Genomic DNA, 20,588 nt, shown 5'->3' with positions numbered 1-20,588 from the left:
TATACGCTTTTTGGGGATAATTTCATATAGTTTAGAGTATGTTTTAGTTAGTTTTTAGTCTATTTCTAGTAGTTTTTAGGAAAAATTCATATTTCTGGACTTTACTATGAGTTGTGTGTTTTTCTGTAATTTCAGGTATTTTTCTGGCTGAAATTGAAGGAGCTGAGCAAAAATCTGATTCAGGCTGAAAAAGGACTGCTGATGCTGTTGGATTCTGACCTCCCTGAACTCAAAGTAGATTTTCTGGAGCTACAGAACTCGAAATGGCATGCTTCCAATTGAGTTGGAAAGTAGACATCCAGGGCTTTCCAGCAATATATAATAGTCCATACTTTGCACAAGGATAGACGATGTAAACTGGCGTTCAACGCCAGCTCTCTGCCCAATTCTGGCGTCCAGCGCCAGAAAAGGATCAAAAACTGGAGTTGAACGCCCAAACTGGCACAAAAACTGGCGTTCAACTCCACAAATGGCCTCTGCACGTGAATTGCTTAAAGTCTCAGCCCCAGCACACACCAAGTGGGCCCCAGCACACCAAGTGGGCCCCAGAAGTGGATCTCTGCATCATCCATCATAGTCCACTCATATTTTGTAACCCTAGGCTACTGGTTTAGTATTTAAACAACTTTTAGAGACCTATTTTGTATCTCATGACATTTCAGATCTAAACTTTGTATTCTCTGATGGCATGAGTCTCTAAACCTCATTGTTGGGGGTGAAGAGCTCTGCTGTGTTTCGATGAATTAATGCAAGTATTTCTGTTTTCCATTCAAACACGCTTGTTCCTATCTAAGATGTTCATTCGCGCTTAACTGTGATGGAGGTGATGAGCTGTGACACTCATCACCTTCCTCAATTCATGAACGTATGCCTGACAACCACCTCCGTTCTATATACGATTGAATGATTATCTCTCAGATTCCTTAATCAGAATCTCCGTGGTATAAGCTAGAACTAATGGCAGCATTCATGAGAATCCGGAAAGTCTAAACCTTGTCTGTGGTATTCCGAGTAGGATTCAAGGATTGAATGACTGTGACGAGCTTCAAACTTCTGAAGGCTGGGCGTTAGTGACAGACACAAAAGGATAGTAAATCCTATTCCAACCGGATCGAGAACCAACCGGTGATTAGCCGTGCTGTGACAGAGCGCATGAGCGTAGTTTTCACTGGACGGATGGAAGGTAGCCATTGACAACGGTGATCCACCAACACACAGCTTGCCATAGGAGGACATGCGTGCGTGAACAAGAAGACAGAGGAAAGCAGAAATTCAGAAGGCAAAGCATCTCCAAAACTACAACATATTCTCCATTACTGCACAACAAGTAATTTTTAATTTATGCTCTACTGGTTACTCACAATTCAATTGATAAACATAATTGACTTCCTGACTAAGATTTACAAGATAACCATAGATTGCTTCAAACCAACAATCTCCGTGGGATTCGACCCTTACTCACGTAAGGTATTACTTGGACGACCCAGTGCACTTGCTGGTTAGTGGTACGCGTTGTGAAAAGTGTGATTCGCAATTCGTGCTACCATGCGTCAGGCACCTTTCAAGCACGCCTCCAACGCAACTCTCTGTAACTTTTTACTGGGAGCTAAATTTACATCAACAACGCTTTTAAAAGCGTGGCCCATGATTTAAACAAGGAGAGCTCTTGGCGCGAAAACATCACGACGCACACGCGTACAAGACGCGCACGCGTCGAGCAACAAATTTTGAAGATCCACGCATACGCGAGGAATTTATTGGTGCTCGTTTTGTAAGAGAATGTTACGTTGTATAAGTGAACATTTTCGAGCAAAACCAAATTTGGGATAGAAGTTCAGCCATCGACGCGTACGCGTGCATCACGCGTACGCGTGGTTGTGACTTACCTGAAGAAGGACGCGCAAGCGCGGGTGGAGCATCAGTGTGGAAATGGCATTTTTCCGATCCACGCGTATGCGTAGATAACGCGTACGCATGGTGTAGCGCTCAATTAAAGAACGCTACGCTCACTAAGTGAACGCTGCAAGGGACTCGTACGCGTGGGTGATGCGTACGCGTCGATGGGCGAAAATGCAAAAGCACGCGCAAGTGTGCAGGACGCGTACGCGTGGTTGAATGAATGCTGCGCTCAATTTGAAACCGCTCCACTCTCTTGGAAATACAACTCTGGCTCAATTAATCTGACTCCAAGCCCATTGACACACCAAAGCAAGCAGAGCCCATTGACATCACTCAAAGACACAAGAAATAGTTAGAATAGGAATTTCATTTGATTTGTAATTTATTTTCAATTTCAATTTCATTTGTAATTTATGAATGCCTATAAAAAAGCTTTATTTAACAGAATAGAAGAGACACACACAATAGGAGTAGGAGTAGAATAGGAGGCTCAGGCTGGAGGATTAGAGACTCCAGATCTCTGTTGGAGGATTAGAGACTCCAGAGAGCTTAGCATAGCTGATACACTTTTATTTTTCTGCATTGTTACATTTCAGTATTCAATTTGGCTTATGAAATTTCAGTTTCTGAAAATTCTCTTCTGCAAATTTACTTTCTGCAATTTTACTTTTGAATTTGCTGTGATCTGAATTTACTTTTCATCCACTTTAAATCTTCTGTAATTATTCTGAGTTCTGATTTACTGTTTTTTTTTTTTAAATTCCCTGCACTCAATTCCCTTTACATTTGATGCAATTTACTTTTCTTGCTCTTTAAGTTTTTACCATTTACATTCTGCACTTTAAATTCATTGCAATTTACTTTCTGCTGCTTCAATTTCAACCAATTCACTACTGTCCGCTTGACTAGACTGATCACTCACTAAAGTTGCTCAATCCATCAATCCCTATAGGATCAACCTCACTCTTGTGAGTTATTACTACTTGATGCGACCCAGTACACTTGCGGGTGAGTTTATGTGGAACCGTTTTTCCCTTATCAGCTTCATTGAGCTTACTATAATCTATGCACATGCGCCATTCAGTCACTATTCTTATTGGTATTAATTCATTTTTTTCATTTGGCACAACAGTGACTCCTCCCTTCTTAGGAACTACTTGCACTGGACTTACCCAAGGGCTGTCTGAGATTGGGTAGATCACCACTGCTTGCCACAACTTCAGCACTTCTTTTTGGACCACTTCATTCATTATTGGATTTAACCTTCTTTGTGGTTGTCTTGAAGGCTTGGCACCTTCTTCAAGAAGGATTTTATGCATGCACATTGAAGGACTAATCCCTTTTAAATCTGGATATGTGTTGTTATCACCCAAGTAGGCATACTTCAAGCTTGGAGGCAGGATTTTTAATTCTAACTTTGGTGCTTCCACTTCCTTCTTGCTTGCCTTGTCTAGCATGATTGAGTCTTCTATGCTCTCCTGTGGTAGTTCACCACATAATGCTTGTTGATCTTGCTCCATTGATTCTTCACATTGTTCCTCTTCTAGAACTCCTTGAACTAGCTTCTCTATTGTGTCCACCATTATGCATTCACTAATGGATTCCTTTGGGTAGCTCATTGCTTTGAAACCCTTAAATACCAACTTTTCTTAATGCAATCTCAAGACTAACTCTCCCTTTTGCACATCAATTATAGCTCCAGCAGTAGCTAGGAATGGTCTTTCCAATATGATTGATGTGTTAGCCTCTTCCTCCATATCAAGCACAAGAAAATCCGCTGGGAAGATGAACTCCCCCACCTTAACCAATAAATCCTACACTACTCCATGAGGGAACTTGAATGTTCTATCAGCTAATTGAATTGCAATTCTTGTTGGTTTGGCCTCTTCAATTCTTATTCTTTTCATCATGGTTAAGGACATGAGGTTTATGCTAGCTACCAGAACACATAATTCCTTCTCAATGTTTATATCCCCTATGATGCAGGGGATTTGGAAGCTACCAAGAAATTTCATCTTTTAGGGAAGCTTCTTTTGTATGATGGCACTACATTCTTCTGTGAGCACTATAGTTTCTTTTTCTCCCCAGTTTCTTTTCCTTGCCATAAGTTCCTTTAGAAACTTGGTATAGAATGGCATTTGCTCTAATGCCTCAGCAAAAGGTATGTTGATTTGAAGCTTCTTAAAGATCTCCAAGAATCTAGAAAACTGGCTGTCCTTCCCATCTTTCCTCAACCTCTGTGGGTAGGATGCCTTTGGAACATAAGGCTTCAAGGTTTGCTTGGGTGGAGTTGGGGTAGATCTCTCTTTTTCCTCCTTGATTTCTGGTTCACTTCCAGCCTCTTCTTCTTCCTTGTTGTGACTTGAGGATGCTTCATTTACCACCTTCCCACTTCTTAGTGTTATTTCCTTGCATTCTTCTCCTGGGTTGGCCATGGTATCACTAGGAAAGGTAGTTATAGACATTGGTATTTGTTTAGACAAGCTCCCTAGTTGTGCTTCCAGTTTTGAGATTGCTGCCCCTTGATTCTTTATGTTGGATCTGGTCTCCTCTTGGATTGAGTCTATCTTTTTGTCAGCTTGAAATTTCTTTTCTGCAATAGTGGCAATGCTCCATGATGGGTGAAAATTAGATTTCCACACAAAATTCACCGGCAAGTGTACCGGGTCGCATCAAGTAGTAATAACTCACAAGAGTGAGGTCGATCCCACAGGGATTGATGGATCAAGCAACTTTAGTGGATGATAAGTTTAGTCATGCTAACATTGGTGAATTGGATGAAATTGAAGCAACAGAATGTAAATGACAAGAAATTTAAAAGTTGCAGAAAGTAAATGAGCAAAAACGTAAAAAGCAAGGAATGTAAATTGGCAAAATCTTAAATAACAAGAAAGGTAAATTGCATGAAAGGTAAAGGGGGCTGGGTGCTGGGAATTTAAAGAAGGCAATAGATCAGATTCAGAACAAATGCAGAAGATGTAAATTTGCAGGAAATGTAAATCAAGCTCATAGAAAATTCAAATGTGAAGTGCAGAAAGTAGAATTGCATAAAAGGAAATTGTAGCAAAGAATTGGAAATTTGCATAAAGCTAAATTGGAAGCAATGTAAACAGAAAAGTAAAATTGAAGAGGAGAAAATTGTAGCAAAAGGTTGCAAAAACTGAAATTTCATAAATCCAATATTGAAAAATAAAAGTGCAGAAAATTTAAAGTGTTTCAAGAAGAGATGTCTTTCTATTCTAATCTTAATCCTACTCCTATTGCCCTCTAGCAGAGCCAGCCTTCCTAATGAAATGAAATAAGATGCCTTTTTATAGGCTTTACAAAAATGAAAATAAAATTAAAATTGAAATCAAATTACAAATTAAATGAAATTCCTAATCTAGCTTGTTCTTGTGCCTTTGAGTGATGATATGGGCTTTGCTTGCTTTGGTTTTGAATGAGAGTAGATCCGGATGCAATTGGTGACTTGGGTCTGTAAGGAATTGGATCCAAGATGGCACTTGATGGCATGGGTCAGGAGTGGCTTGGTGACACTCCTAGGGGAGCGCTCCGTTGAGTTTTGTGAACGCTACGTTCATTTTTCCTTTGGCCAAGCATGCTTCCTTCATGGGCTTAGCTCTTCTAGCATTCACTAAGTGAGCACAGTGCTCAAATTGTGAGTGCTACTCCTTGTTGCTTCAATGTGTGCCCCCTCTTCGATCCTTGGCCAGTGCATGTGTGTTGCACTTTTTGCTTCCCTTGGTTGAGTATTTTCTTGGGCCTAAAAGATGCCTATCACTTGTGCTTTAATTTCATGCCAAATATAGATTGTTTTATATTTTTGGAAATCTCTAAATGTCAGATTTCTAACACAACTCAAAGCGCATCAATTGGACATCTGTAGCTCAAGTTATTGCCCTTTGAAGGAGGCATGGTCATGCTGTCACAAGGCTTAAAGAAAAGCCCGAAAAAGTGAACAAAATTCAACGTAGCGCTCCCTTTAATGAGCGCTAGCCTTTGTTTCTTTCATTCATTGGCTTTGCTAAATGAAGCATTCCCTTTTGTGAACGCTAGTGTTTATTCCTCTTGCCAATTAGCTTTAATATTGCATGCTTCCAATTACTTGGTAATGCAATTTATTTAACGTAAGCTTGCATTTGCCAATTGCATTAGTAATTAAAGCTTCATGCATGCTTTCATTATATTTTAATTAATAAAGCCAATGCATTCATATTAATGCATGATTTGTTCTTTTGCCAATTGGTTTAAATAGTAATCCGTAGCATTCATTCTCACTTGGCCTTGTGATGAGCGGATAATTTATACGCTTTTTGGCATTGTTTTTAGTATGTTTTTAGTAGAATATAGTTAGTTTTAGGGATGTTTTTATTAGTTTTTATGTTAAATTCACATTTCTGGACTTTACTATCAGTTTGTGTATTTTTCTGTGATTTCAGGTATTTTCTGGCTGAAATTGAGGGACTTGAGCAAAAATCAGATTCAGAGGTTGAAGAAGGACTGCTGATGCTATTGGATTCTGACCTCCCTGCACTCAAAGTGGATTTTCTGGAGCTACAGAACTCAAAATGGCACGCTTCCAATTGCGTTGGAAAGTAGACATCCAGAGCTTTCCAGAAATATATAATAGTCCATACTTTGGCCGAGTTTAGACGATGTAAAAGGGCGTTGAACGCCAGTTCTACGCTGCTGTCTGGAGTTAAACGCCAGAAACACGTCACAAACCAGAGTTGAACGCCAGAAACACGTTACAACCTGGCGTTCAACTCCAAAAGAAGCCTCTGCATGTGGAAAGCTAAAGCTCAGTCCAAGCACAAACCAAGTGGGCCTCAGAAGTGAATTTATGCATCAATTACTTACTTCTGTAAACCCTAGTAGCTAGTTTATTATAAATAGAACTTTTTACTATTGTATTAGACATCCTGGATTGTATTTTTGATCCTGTGATCTCGTTTTAGGGGCTGGCCACTTGGCCATGCCTGGACCTTCATCACTTATGTATTTTTAACGGTAGAGTTTCTACACTCCATAGATTGAGGTGTGGAGCTCTGCTGTTCCTCATGAATCAATACAAAGTACTACTGCTTTTCTATTCAATTCAACTTGTTCCGCTTCTAAGATATTCATTCGCACTTCAACATGAATGTGATGAATGTGACAATCATCATCATTCCCCCACGAATGCGTGCCTGACAACCACTTCCGTTCCACCTTAGATTGAATGATTATCTCTTGGATCTCTTAATCAGAATCTTCGTGGTATAAGCTAGATTGATGGCGGCATTCATGAGAATCCGGAAAGTCTAAACCTTGTCTGTGGTATTCCGAGTAGGATTCTGGGATTGAATGACTGTGACGAACTTCAAACTCGTGAGTGTTGGGCGTAGTGACAGACGCAAAAGATGGGTGAATCCTATTCCAGTATGATCGAGAACCTCAGATGATTAGCCGTGCTGTGACAGAGCATTTGGACCATTTTCACAAGAGGATAGGATGCAACCATTGACCACGGTGATGTCTCCAGATGATTAGCCATGCAGTGACAGCGCATCGGACCATTTTCACAGAGAGGATGAAAAGTAGCCATTGACAATGGTGATGTCCTTACATAAAGCCAGCCATGGAAAGGAGTAAGATTGATTGGATGATGACAGCAGGAAAGCAGAAGTTCAGATGAATGAAAGCATCTTCATACGCTTATTTGAAATTCTCACCAATGATATACATAAGTGTTTCTATCTTTACTTTCTATTTATTTATTATAAATTTTCGAAAACTCCATAACTATTTTATATCTGCCTGACTGAGATTTACAAGGTGACCATAGCTTGCTTCATACCAACAATCTCCGTGGGATCGACCCTTACTCACGTAAGGTTTTATTACTTGGACGACCCAGTGCACTTGCTGGTTAGTTGTATCGAAGTTGTGAATGAAAAACAATTTATTAAGACGTGCGTACAGAGTTTTTGGCGCCGTTGCCGGGGATTGTTTGAGCTTGGACAACTGACGGTTCATCCTGTTGCTTAGATTAGGTAATTTTCCTTTTATTTTATTTTCAAAAAGTTTTCAAAAAAATTTTTTTTCAAAAATCTTTCAAAAATTTTCCCTTTGTTTTCGAAAATTATTTCAGAATTTTTTAAGAATGAATTCTAGAGTTTCATGGTTACATGTTGAATCCTATCTGGCTGTAAAGCCTTATCCAAACTGCTTTGGGATTGGTCTTCAACTAATCACTTCAATGCATGTAATAGCATACTAAAGCTTGGCTGGCTATTAAGCCATGCCTAACCCTCAGATTAGAGCTTTAGACTAAGAGTACAAGATACCTGGAATTCATATTAAAAATTTTGAAATCCTTATTTTCTTTTTTTTTCCTAGATGTTTTTCGAAAAAAAAAATAATAAAATCATAAAAATAAAAAATATTTTGTGTTTCTTGTTTGAGTCTTGAGTCAATTTTTAAGTTTGGTGTCAATTACATACTTATCTTGCATTTTTTGAAAATTGCATTCATGCATTCATAGTGTTCTTCATGATCTTCAAGTTGTTCTTGATAAACCTTATTGATTGATCTTTATATTATATTTTTTTGTGTTGTATGGTGTTTTTCATATGCATTCTTGAATTCTTAGTGTCTAAGCATTAAAGATTTATAAGTTTGGTGTCTTGCATGTTTCCTTTGCATAAAAATTTTTTTTTCAAAAATAAGTTCTTGGTGTTCATCTTGATCTTCAAAGTGTTCTTGGTATTCATCTTGACATTCATAGCATTCTTGCATGCATTCATTGTTTTGATCCAAAATTTTCATGCATTGCATCATTTTCATGTTTTTTTTTCTCTCATCATTAAAAATTCAAAAATAAAAAAAATATCTTTCCCTTTTTCACTCATAAAGTTCGAAAATTTGAGTTGACTTTTCAAAACTTTTTAAAACTTAGTTGTTTCTTATGAGTCAAATCAAATTTTCAATAAAAAAAATCTTATCTTTTTCAAAATCTTTTTCATTTTTCTTAGTTATTTTCGAAAATTTTAAAAATATTTTTCAAAAATCTTTTTCTTATCTTTATCACATAATTTTCGAAAATAACATCATCAATTAATGTTTTAATTCAAAAATTTCAAGTTTGTTACTTACTTGTTAAGAAAGATTCAAAGTTTAAGTTCTAGAATCATATTTTGTGATTTCTTGTGAATCAAGTTATTAATTGTGATTTTAAAAATCAAATCTTTTTCAAAACTAATTTCAATCATATCTTTTCAAAAATATCTTTTTATCTTATCTTTTTCAAAAATCATATCTTTTACAAAAATTTGATTTTAAAATATCTTTTCTAACTTCTTATCTTCTTATCTTTTCAAAATTGATTTTCAAATTTGTTTCAACTAACTAACTAACTTTTTGTTTGTTTCTTATCTTTTTCAAAACTACCTAACTAACCCTCTCTCTCTAATTTTCGAAAATATCTCCCTCTTTTTCAAAAATTCTTTTTAATTAACTAATTGTTTCAAAATTCAATTTTAATTTATTTCTTCTTTTAATTTTCGAAAATAACTAACCATTTTTCAAAAATAATTTTCGAAAATTCTCTTTCTCTCTCATCTCCTTCTATTTATTTATTCATCTACTAACACTTCTCTTCATCTCACATTTCTGCTCTCCTCACCCTTGTGTTTCTTTCCTTACATTACATTCTTTTCTTCTTCTTTTCTTCTACTCACACAGGGACCTCTATACTTGGGCAAAAAGGATCCCTATTATTATTATTTTTCTGTTCCCTCTTTTTCATATGAGCAGGAGCAAAGACAAGAATATTCTTGTTGAAGCAGATCCAGAACCTGAAAGGACTCTGAAGAGGAAACTAAGAGAAGCTAAATTACAACAATCCAGCAAGCACCTTTCAGAAATTTTCGAACAGGAAGAGGAGATGGCAGCCGAAAATAATAATAATAATGCAAGGAGGATACTTGGTGACTTTACTGCACCTAATTCCAATTTACATGGAAGAAGCATCTCTATCCCCACCATTGGAGCAAACAATTTTGAGCTGAAACCTCAATTAGTTTCTCTGATGCAGCTGATGACAAGTCATCCTAGCCTATTTTAACTAGTCTTTTTCTTTTGTTTTCATTAGAATTATGCACTTTCTTGAACCATAAGCAAGCTAATTGAGTAGATTTTCATGTTTCCCTTGATTGAATCAACCATGTATGAATTCATGCCATTTCATGAGGTTTTATGCTATATTTGTTGCATATTTTGAAAGAATGAATATCTCATGATTTTGAGCATAGCTTTGATGTGTTTGGTTGATTAATGATAGGTGAAGAAATCTTGGAGAAAGGTTGAAGCAAGAAGGAATGGCTAGGAGTGAAGAGAGGACAATGGAATAAGTGAAATTGAACCAGAAAGCAAAAGGCTGGACCTAAAGTTAGCACCAAACTTTTGCACAAACTTTTGGTTGAAAAGTTAGCCCCAACGTTAGCCCCCTAACTTGGAGGCTAACGTTGGAACTTGAAAATCACTCCCTGGGTACCAAAAGTTTGCGCCAACGTTAGCCCCCTAACTTTGAGGCTAACGTTGGCATGAGAAACTCCTCCCTGGCCACCTAACGTTTGCGCCAACGTTAGACCCCTAACTTAGAGGCTAACATTGGCACATGAAATACAAGGGAGAGGAGCAAAAGTTTGCGCCAACGTTAGACCCCTAACTTGGAGGCTAACGTTGGCGCCACAAACACACTAGGCAAGGCCAATGTTAGGGTCAAAGTTAGACCCCTAACGTTGGCACCAACGTTGATATCAGCAAATTGTGCTAGCTGATATGAAAAGTTGGAGCCAAAGTTAGACCCCTAACTTTGGCTCAAACTTTTGGTCCAACTTTTGCAAAACTCCAACCCGGTTCAATTGGTTCACTTTGGTTCTTCTTCAAACTTCAAGAGCAATCAACCAAGGCCTCTTTCAACCCAATTCCACCAAGAGCAAAGGCCCAACTCAAGGCTTGAAGATCATTTGAAGAAAGTGTATAAATAGGATAGAATTCAAGTTCTTCGGGGAGCTTTCCTTTTGGAATTTTCATAATAGTTTTCGGAGAGCTTTTGATATTGAGTAAACTTTAATTTCTTTGTCTTGGGGAAGGAAAATTCATTTCTCTTCCTCTTAGTTTTATTGCTTTAAATTTCAATTAGAATTGTCTTGGATCTTGGGTTGGAGAATTGAAGAAATTCTGTTTCAATCTCATCCTTGGATCCCTCTGTTTATTTACTGCTCAATTGAATTTCCGTTTCTGTTACTTGCTTCTCATCTACTTTCCTTGCAATTTACAATTTCCTTTCAATTGTTCTTGTTGGATCTAGGAAGGCATTGAGATCTAGACTTGGTTTTCTAGTCTCTGGGTCCTGAGATCTCAATTTTACATTCTTTGTTTACTGTTTTTAATGTTCATTTACTTTACTGCTTCAAGATCCGTTTCAATCCCAATTCCCTTTTACTCTTCTGTTTAATGCAATTCAACTTTTCCTTGTTTAAATTCTGCAAATCCATTCCCCAATTCCCTTTATAATTCCAGCCGTTTACATTTCTTGCACTTTAAGATTCCACAATTTACATTTCTTGCATTCTAAGTTTCTGCTATTTAATTTCTTGTTCTTTAAGATTCAGCACTTTAATTCCCTGTTCTCTTTACTTCCATGCAATTTAATTTCTGCAAATCACAAATCACCCAACCAAAACTTGATTCGCTTGACTAAATCAACCACTAAACTAAAATTGCTCAATCCTTCAATCCCTGTGGGATCGACCTCACTCCCGTGAGTTTTTATTACTTGATGCGACCCGGTGCACTTGCCGGTTAGATTTGTGTGTTTTGGGAGAGATTCATTTTTCCTCCAAAATATCTCATCAGCAGCAGAACTGCAAGTTCCATGGACTTCCATCTGAAGATCCTTTTCAGTTCTTAACTGAATTTTTGCAGATCTATGATACTGGTAAGACTAATGGAGTAGATCCTGAAGTCTACAGGCTCATGCTTTTCCCTTTTGCTGTAAGAGACAGAGCTAGAGTGTGGTTGGACTCTCAACCCAAAGATAGCCTGAACTCTTGGGATAAGCTGGTCACGGCTTTCTTAGCCAAGTTCTTTCCTCCTCAAAATTTGAGCAAGCTTAGAGTGGATGTTCAAACCTTCAGATAGAAAGAAGGTACATCCCTCTATGAAGCTTGGGAGAGATACAAGCAACTGACCAAAAAGTGTCCTTCTAACATGCTTTCAGAATGGACCATCCTGGATATATTCTATGATGGTCTGTCTAAATTAGCTAAGATGTCATTGGATACTTCTGTAGGTGGATCCATTCACCTAAAGAAAATGCCTGCAGAAGCTTAAGAACCCATTGACATGGTTGCTAATAACCAGTTCATGTACACTTCTGAGAGGAATCCTGTGAGCAATGGGATGCCTCAGAAGAAGGGAGTTCTTGAAATTGATACTCTGAATGCCATATTGGCTCAGAACAAAATATTGACTCAGCAAGTCAATATGATTTCTCAGAGTCTGAATGGAATGCAAGCTGCATCCAACAGTACTCAAGAGGCGCCTTCTGAAGAAGAGGCCTATGATCCTGAAAACCCTGCAATAGCAGAGGTGAATTACATGGGTGAACCATATGGAAACACCTATAATCCCTAATGGAGAAATCACCCAAATCTCTCATGGAAGGATCAACAAAATCCTCAACAAGGCTTTAATAATGGTGGAAGAAATAGGTTTAACAATAGTAAACCTTTTCCATCATCCACTCAGCAATAGACAGAGAACTCTGAACAAAATACATCTAATTTAGCAAACTTAGTCTCTGATCTATCTTAGGCCACTGTAAGTTTCATGAATAAAACAAGGTCCTCAATTAGAAATTTGGAGGCACAAGTGGGCCAGCTGAGTAAAAGGATCACTGAAATCCCTCCTAGTACTCTTCCAAGTAATACAGAAGAAAATCCAAAAGGAGAGTGCAAGACCATTGAAATGACCATCATGGCCGAATCCAAGGAAGAAGGGGAGGACGTGAATCCCAAGGATGAAGACCTCCTGGGGCGTCCAGTGATCAATAAGGAGTTTCCCTCTGAGGAACCAAAGGAATCTGAGACTCATCTAGAGACCATAGAGATTCCATTAAACCTCCTTATGCCATTCATGAGCTCTGATGAGTATTCCTCTTCTGAAGAGAATGAGGATGTTACTAAGGATCAAGTTACCAAGTACCTTGGTGGAATCATGAAGCTGAATGCCAAATTATTTGGTATTGAGACTTGGGAAAATGAACCTCCCTTGTTCACCAATGAACTAAGTGATCTGGATCAACTGACATTGCCTCAGAAGAAACAGGATCCTGGAAAGTTCCTAATACCTTGTACCGTAGGCACCATGATCTTTGAAAAGGCTCTGTGTGACCTTGGTTCAGGGATAAACCTCATGCCCTTCTCTGTAATAGAGAAAATGGGAACCTTTGGGGTGCAAGCTGCTAAAATCTCATTAGAGATGGCAGACAATTCAAGAAAATATGCTTATGGACAAGTAGATGACGTGTTGGTAAAGGTTGAAGGCCTTTACATCCCTGCTGATTTCATAGTCCTAGATACTGGGAAGGATGAGGATGAATCCATCATCCTTGGAAGACCCTTCCTAGCCACAGCAAGAGCTGTGATTGATGTTGACAGAGGCAAATTAGTCCTTCAATTGAATGAGGACTCCCTTGAGTTTAAAACTCAATGACATCCTTCTGTAAACATGGAAAAGAGGCACAGTAAGCTTCTCTCAAAACAGAGTCAACTAGAGCCCCCACAGTCAAACTCTAAGTTTGGTGTTGGGAGGCCACAACCAAACTCTAAGTTTGGTGTTGAACTCCCATATCCAAACTCTAAGTTTGGTGTTGGGGAGTCTCAACAATGCTCTGAACATCTGTGAGGCTCCATGAGAGCCCACTGTCAAGCTATTGACATTAAAGAAGCGCTTGTTGGGAGGCAACCCAATTTTTATTTATCTAATTTTAATTTATTTTTATTGTTATTTCATGTTTTATTAGGTTCATGATCATGTGGAGTCACAAAATAAATATAAAAATTGAAAACAGAATCAAAAATAGCAGAAGAAAAATCACACCCTGGAGGAGGATCTCATTGGCGTTTAAACGCCAGTAAGGAGCATCTGTCTGGCATTCAACGCCAGAAACAAGCATCTGGCTGGCGTTCAACGCCAGAAATATGCTGCATCTGGGCGTTGAACGCCCAGAACAAGCATCAATTCGGAGTTTAAATGCCAGAATTGCATGCAAAGACATTTTACATGCCTGATGAGTGCAGGGATGCAAATCCTTGACACCTCAGGATCTGTGCACCCCACAGGATCAACTCAGCATCTGTGGACCCCATAGGCTCCCCACCTACCTCCACTCACTCTCTTCCCTCTTCTCAATGTTCATCCTCTCTTCCCAATAAACACTCTTCCCCAAAACACTTCACCACTCACATCATCCACTCTTCCCCATAAACCTACCTCATAAACTCCACCTACCTTCAAAATTCAAAATCAATTTCCCACCCAAAACCCACCCTTATGGCCAAACCTTACCCCCCTCCCTTCCCTATATATAGCCCTCCATTCTTCCTCATTTTCACACCACACAACCCTCTCTTCTCTTCTTGGCCGAATACACCTTTCCCTCCTCTCCTCCATATTTTCTTCTTCTTCTTCATCTATTCTTTCTTCTCTTGCTCGAGGGCGAGCAAAATTCTAAGTTTGGTGTGGTAAATGCATAAGCTTTTTGTTTTTCCATTACCATTGATGGCACCTAAGACCGGAGAATCCTCTAGAAAAGGAAAAGGGAAGATAAAATCTTCCACCTCCGAGTCATGGAAGATGGAAAGATTCATCTCCAAAGCTCATCAAGACCACTTCTATGATGTTGTGGTCAAGAAGAAGGTGATCCCCGAGGTCCCTTTCAAACTCAAGAGAAATGAGTATCTGGAGATCTGACATGAGATCCAAAGAAGAGGTTGGGAAGTTCTAACAAACCCCATCCAACAAGTCAGAACTCTAATGGTTCAAGAGTTCTATGATAATGCATGGATCACAAGGAACCATGATCAAAGTAAGAACCCTAACCCAAGGAATTATCTCACCATGGTTCGGGGGAATTACTTAGATTTTAGTCCGAAAAATGTAAGGTTGGCGTTCAACTTGCCAATGATGGAAGAGAACGCATGCCCCTACACAAGGAGAGTCAACTTTGATCAAAGGTTGGACCAAGTCCTTATGGACATATGTGTTGAAGGAGCTCAATGGAAGATTGACTCAAAAGGCAAACCGGTTCAACTGAAAAGACTGGACCTTAAGCCTGTAGCTAGAGGATGGTTGTAGTTCATTCAACGCTTAATTATTCCCACTAGCAACCGGTCTGAAGTTACTATAGACCGGGCCATCATGATCCATAGCATCATGATTGGAGAAGAGGTGGAGGTTCATGAGATTATACCTCAAGAACTCTACAAGGTGGCTTACAAGTCCTCCACTATGGCAAGGTTAGCTTTTCCTCACCTCATTTGCCATCTATAGAATTCGGCTGGGATTGACATAGAAGGAGACATTCCCATTGAGGAAGAGAAGCCCATCACTAAGAAAAGGATGGAGCAAACAAGAGATCCCATTCATGGAGCTCAAGAGACGCATGAAGCTCATCACCATGAGATCCCGGAGATGCCTCAATTGCATTTTCCTCCACAAAACTATTGGGAGCAAATCAATACCTCCCTAGGAGAATTAAGTTCCAACATGGGACAATTAAGGGTGGAACATCAAGAGCACTCCATCATCCTTCATGAAATTAGAGAAGATCAAAAAGCAATGAGGGAGGAGCAACAAAGACAAGGAAGAGACATAGAAGAGCTCAAGGACATCATTGGTTTCTCAAGAAGGAAACGCCACCATCACTAAGGTGGATTCATTCCTTGTTCTTAAATTCTCTGTTTTTCATTTTTTTTTATGTTAAGTGCTTATCCATGTTTGTGTCTTATTACATGATCATTAGTATTCAGTAACTATGTCTGAAAGTTATGAATGTCCTATGAATCCATCACCTCTCTTAAATGAAAAAATGTTTTAATTCAAAAGAACAAGAAGTACATGAGTTTCGAATTTATCCTTGAACTTAGTTTAATTATATTGATGTGGTGACAATACTTTTTGTTTTCTGAATGAATGCTTGAACAGTGCATATGTCTTTTGAAGTTGTTGTTTAAGAATGTTAAATATGTTGGCTCTTGAAAGAATGATGACAAGGAGACATGTTATTTGATAATCTGAAAAATCATAAAAATGATTCTTGAAGCAAGAAAAAGCAGCAGAGAACAAAGCTTACAGAAAAAAAAAGCGAAAAAAAATAAATAGAAAGCAAAAGCAAGCAGAAAAAGCCAAAAGCTCTTAAAACCAAAAGGCAAGAGCAAAAAGCCAATAGCCCTTAAAACCAAAAGGCAAGGGTAATAAAAAGGATCCCAAGGCTTTGAGCATCAGTGGATAGGAGGGCCTAAAGGAATAACATCCTAGCCTAAGAGGCTAAACCAAGCTGTCCCTAACCATGTGCTTGTGGCGTGAAGGTGTCAAGTGAAAACTTGAGACTGAGCGGTTAAAGTCAAGGTCCAAAGCAAAAGAAGAGTGTGCTTAAGAACCCTGGACACCTCTAATTGGGGACTTTAGCAAAGCTGAGTCACAATCTGAAAAGGTTCACCCAGTTCTGTGTCTGTGGCATTTATGTATCCGGTGGTAATACTGGAAAACAAAGTGCTTAGGGCCACGGCCAAGACTCATAAAGTAGCTGTGTTCAAGAATAAACATACTGAACTAGGAGAATCAATAACACTATCTGAACTCTGAGTTCCTATAGATGCCAATCATTCTGAACTTCAATGGATGAAGTGAGATGCCAAAACTATTCAAGAGGCAAAAAGCTACAAGTCCCGCTCATCTGATTGGAGCTATGTTTCATTGATGGTTTGGAATTTATAGTATATTCTCTTCTTTTTATCCTATTTGATTTTTAGTTGCTTGGGGACAAGCAACAATTTAAGTTTGGTGTTGTGATGAGCGGATAATTTATACGCTTTTTGGCATTATTTTTAGTATGTTTTTAGTAGAATCTAGTTACTTTTAGGGATATTTTTATTAGTTTTTATGTTAAATTCACATTTCTGGACTTTACTATGAGGTTGTGTGTTTTTCTGTGATTTCAGGTATTTTCTGGCTGAAGTTGAGGGACTTGAGCAAAAATCAGATTCAGAGGTTGAAGAAGGACTGCTGATGCTGTTGGATTCTGACCTCTCTGGACTCAAAGTGGATTTTCTGGAGCTAAAGAACTCAAAATGGCGCGCTTCCAGTTGCTTTGGAAAGTAGACATCCAGGGCTTTCCAGCAATATATAATAGTCCATACTTTGGCCGCACTTAGACGACGTAAAAGGGAGTTGAACGCCAGTTCTATGCTGCTGTCTGGAGTTAAACGCCAGAAACACGTTACAGCCTGGCGTTCAACTCCAAAAGAAGCCTCTGCATGTAGAAAGCTAAAGCTCAGTCCAAGCACACACCAAGTGGGCCCCGGAAGTGAATTTATGCATCAATTACTTACTTCTGTAAACCGTAGTAGGTAGTTTATTATAAATAGAACTTTTTACTATTGTATTAGACATCCTGGATTGTATTTTTGATCTTGTGATCTCGTTTTGGGGGCTGGCCATTCGGCCATGCCTGGACCTTTATCACTTATGTATTTTTAATGGTAGAGTTTCTACACTCCATAGATTGAGGTGTGGAGCTCTGCTGTTCCTCATGAATCAATACAAAGTACTACTGCTTTTCTATTCAATTCAACTTGTTCCGCTTCTAAGATATTCATTCGCACTTCAACATGAATGTGATGAACGTGACAATCATCATCATTCCCCCACGAACGCGTGCCTGACAACCACTTCTGTTCCACCTTAGATTGAATGATTATCTCTTGGATCTCTTAATCAGAATCTTCGTGGTATAAGCTAGATTGATGGCGGCATTCATGAGAATCCGGAAAGTCTAAACCTTGTCTGTGGTATTCCGAGTAGGATTCTGGGATTGAATGACTGTGACGAACTTCAAACTCGCGAGTGCTGGGCGTAGTGACAGACGCAAAAGGAGGGTGAATCCTATTCCAGTATGATCGAGAACCTCAGATGATTAGCCGTGCTGTGACAGAGCATTTGGACCATTTTCACAAGAGGATAGGATGCACCAATTGACCACGGTGATGCCTCCAGATGATTAGCCATGCAGTGACAGCGCATCGAACCATTTTCACAGAGAGGATGAAAAGTAGCCATTGACAATGGTGATGTCCTTACATAAAGCCAGCCATGGAAAGGAGTAAGATTGATTGGATGAAGACAGTAGGAAAGCAGAAGTTCAGATGAACGAAAGCATCTTCATACGCTTATCTGAAATTCTCACCAATGATATACATAAGTGTTTCTATCTTTACTTTCTATTTATTTATTATAAATTTTCGAAAACTCCATAACTATTTTATATCCGCCTGATTGAGATTTACAAGGTGACCATAGCTTGCTTCATACCAACAATCTCCGTGGGATCGACCCTTACTCACGTAAGGTTTTATTACTTGGGCGACCCAGTGCACTTGCTGGTTAGTTGTATCGAAGTTGTGAATGAAAAATAATTTATTAAGACGTGCATACAGAGTTTTTGGCGCCGTTGCCTGAGATCACAATTCCGTGCACCACCTTGGCATTAATAATTAAATACATGCATGCTTTAGTTATTAGTTCATGCGTGCATAAAAATGCATATGCATCATTACTAATGCCAAGGCTTCATGGTCATGGGCCACGCTTTTAAAAGCGTGGCCTAGGACTCCAAAGCGTCCTAAATCTTCAAAGCGTGCCCCAAAATTCTTCTTTTCTTCTTTTGAGCTGATTTTGTGCTATTTTGCTTCTTTTTCCACTTATTTCCTACAAAATTTATAAAATCAAAAGATCAAGGAAATATACTATTTAAGCACAAAAAACACTCAACATTTATTCATTAATCATTAATTTCTTGTATGAAAATGCATAGAAAAATATGACATGATGACATGTCACCACTCCCTGTCAATTGTGCCATAGCAGCCTCCAATCTTGCAAAGTTGTTGCTGATATCACATGGTCGTAGGGTTAAGGATGCTACGTATTGTGAGTGGTTATTGTATGGTTGTTGGGTGGGATGGTAGGATGCATTTTGTGGGTTGTGGTAGGGTCTATTGTTGCTTGATTGGTGGTTGGGATTGTGATTGTATTGGTTAAAGTGGTATGGTTTGTGATCTTGTTTGTGGTTTTATTGGTTTCCCCACCCAAAATTTGGGTGGTTCTTCCAACCTGGGTTGTATGTTTTGGCATTGGGGTCATATGGTGGTCTGGAGGAATTGTTCACATAGTTAGCTTGCTCCTATTCACATTCAACTTCTAGGGTATCTTCTTCTTGTGGAGGTGCTTGAGCTTAGACAGCTGAGACTTGATTCTTCTCCATTTGCTTGGTTAGAGCTGCCAATTAAGCAGTGATCACCTTGTTTTGAGCTAACAAAGCATCCATAGAAGTGAGCTCTATCACTCCTCTTCTTGGGTTTCTCTCAGAAGCATAGAAATACTCATTGTTGGCCACAGTTTCTATGATGTCTATGGCCTCTTCGATTGTCTTCTTCTTGTTGAGAGAGCCTCCGAAAGAGTGGTCTAAAGCTTTCTTTGATTCTTGTGGCAGCCCTTCATAAAAGATATACAGCTGTACCCATTCGTTGAACATGTCTGGAGGGCATTTCCTTGTCAAGTCCTTGTATCTCTCCCATGCTTCACAGAGAGTTTCACCATCTTGTTGTCTGAAGGTTTGTACCTCAGCTCTCAATTTATTGACTCTTTGTGGAAGGTAGAATCTTGCTAAAAACTTGTTCACCACATCCTCCCAAGTTGTCAAGCTCTACTTAGGAAATGATTCTAGCCACTTTGAGGACTTGTCCCTAAGAGAAAAGGGAAACAAGAGCAGTTTGTAGGTGTCTGGGTGAACACCATTAGACTTCACAGTGTCACATATCCTCAAAAATGTGGTTAGATGTTGGTTGGGATATTCTTGAGCATTCCCTCCAAATGAGCAATTGTTCTGAACGAGAGTGATTAGTTGTGGTTTGAGCTTAAAGTTGTTGGCATGTATGTTGGGTCTCAAGATGCTACTCCTACAATTCCCAGGATTGTGATTGATGTAGGAGCCTAGCACTCCTTTCTTGTGGAGGGGCATGGTTACCAACTGCCTCTTCATGATGATTGTGTGATTCTCCTTCCATGGTTTGGACTGGTTATCTTCTACTTCTTCTTCTTCACCAACTACTCTTTTGCCTCTTGCTACTGCTTCCCTTTTCAATCTCAAAAATGTTCTCTCTAGTTTAGAATCGTAATAGGTTACAACTCCTCTTCTCCCTGTCATACATAACACAAGACACAATCTAAAACAAGAGTTATCACCTCTTTTGGAAGAAGACTGGGTAAGTAAAAATTAATTGATGCGACGTATCAAATAGTTTGTGTGCTTTTTGTTAGAATGAATATATATACAATGAACAATTAAGAATTCAAACACT

General features: G+C 38.9%; 1 non-coding gene across 1 annotated transcript; it reads left to right on the top strand.

Moving 5' to 3' along the window:
* Nucleotides 1–19,758: 19,758 nt before the first annotated feature.
* On the top strand, nt 19,759–19,864 carry LOC148561822 (small nucleolar RNA R71). Its single transcript, XR_015886891.1, has one exon. It is a non-coding gene; the product is annotated as a small nucleolar RNA R71 (small nucleolar RNA).
* The last annotated feature ends 724 nt before the right edge of the window (nt 19,865–20,588 follow it).

The sequence above is a fragment of the Arachis ipaensis genome, chromosome B6, assembly GCF_059453495.1.
Source record: "Arachis ipaensis isolate K30076 ecotype BB chromosome B6, ASM5945349v1, whole genome shotgun sequence".
Taxonomy (NCBI): Eukaryota; Viridiplantae; Streptophyta; class Magnoliopsida; order Fabales; family Fabaceae; genus Arachis; species Arachis ipaensis.
The sequence above is the reverse complement of the archived record's forward strand: the minus strand, read 5'-3'. Positions and strand labels throughout refer to the sequence as shown.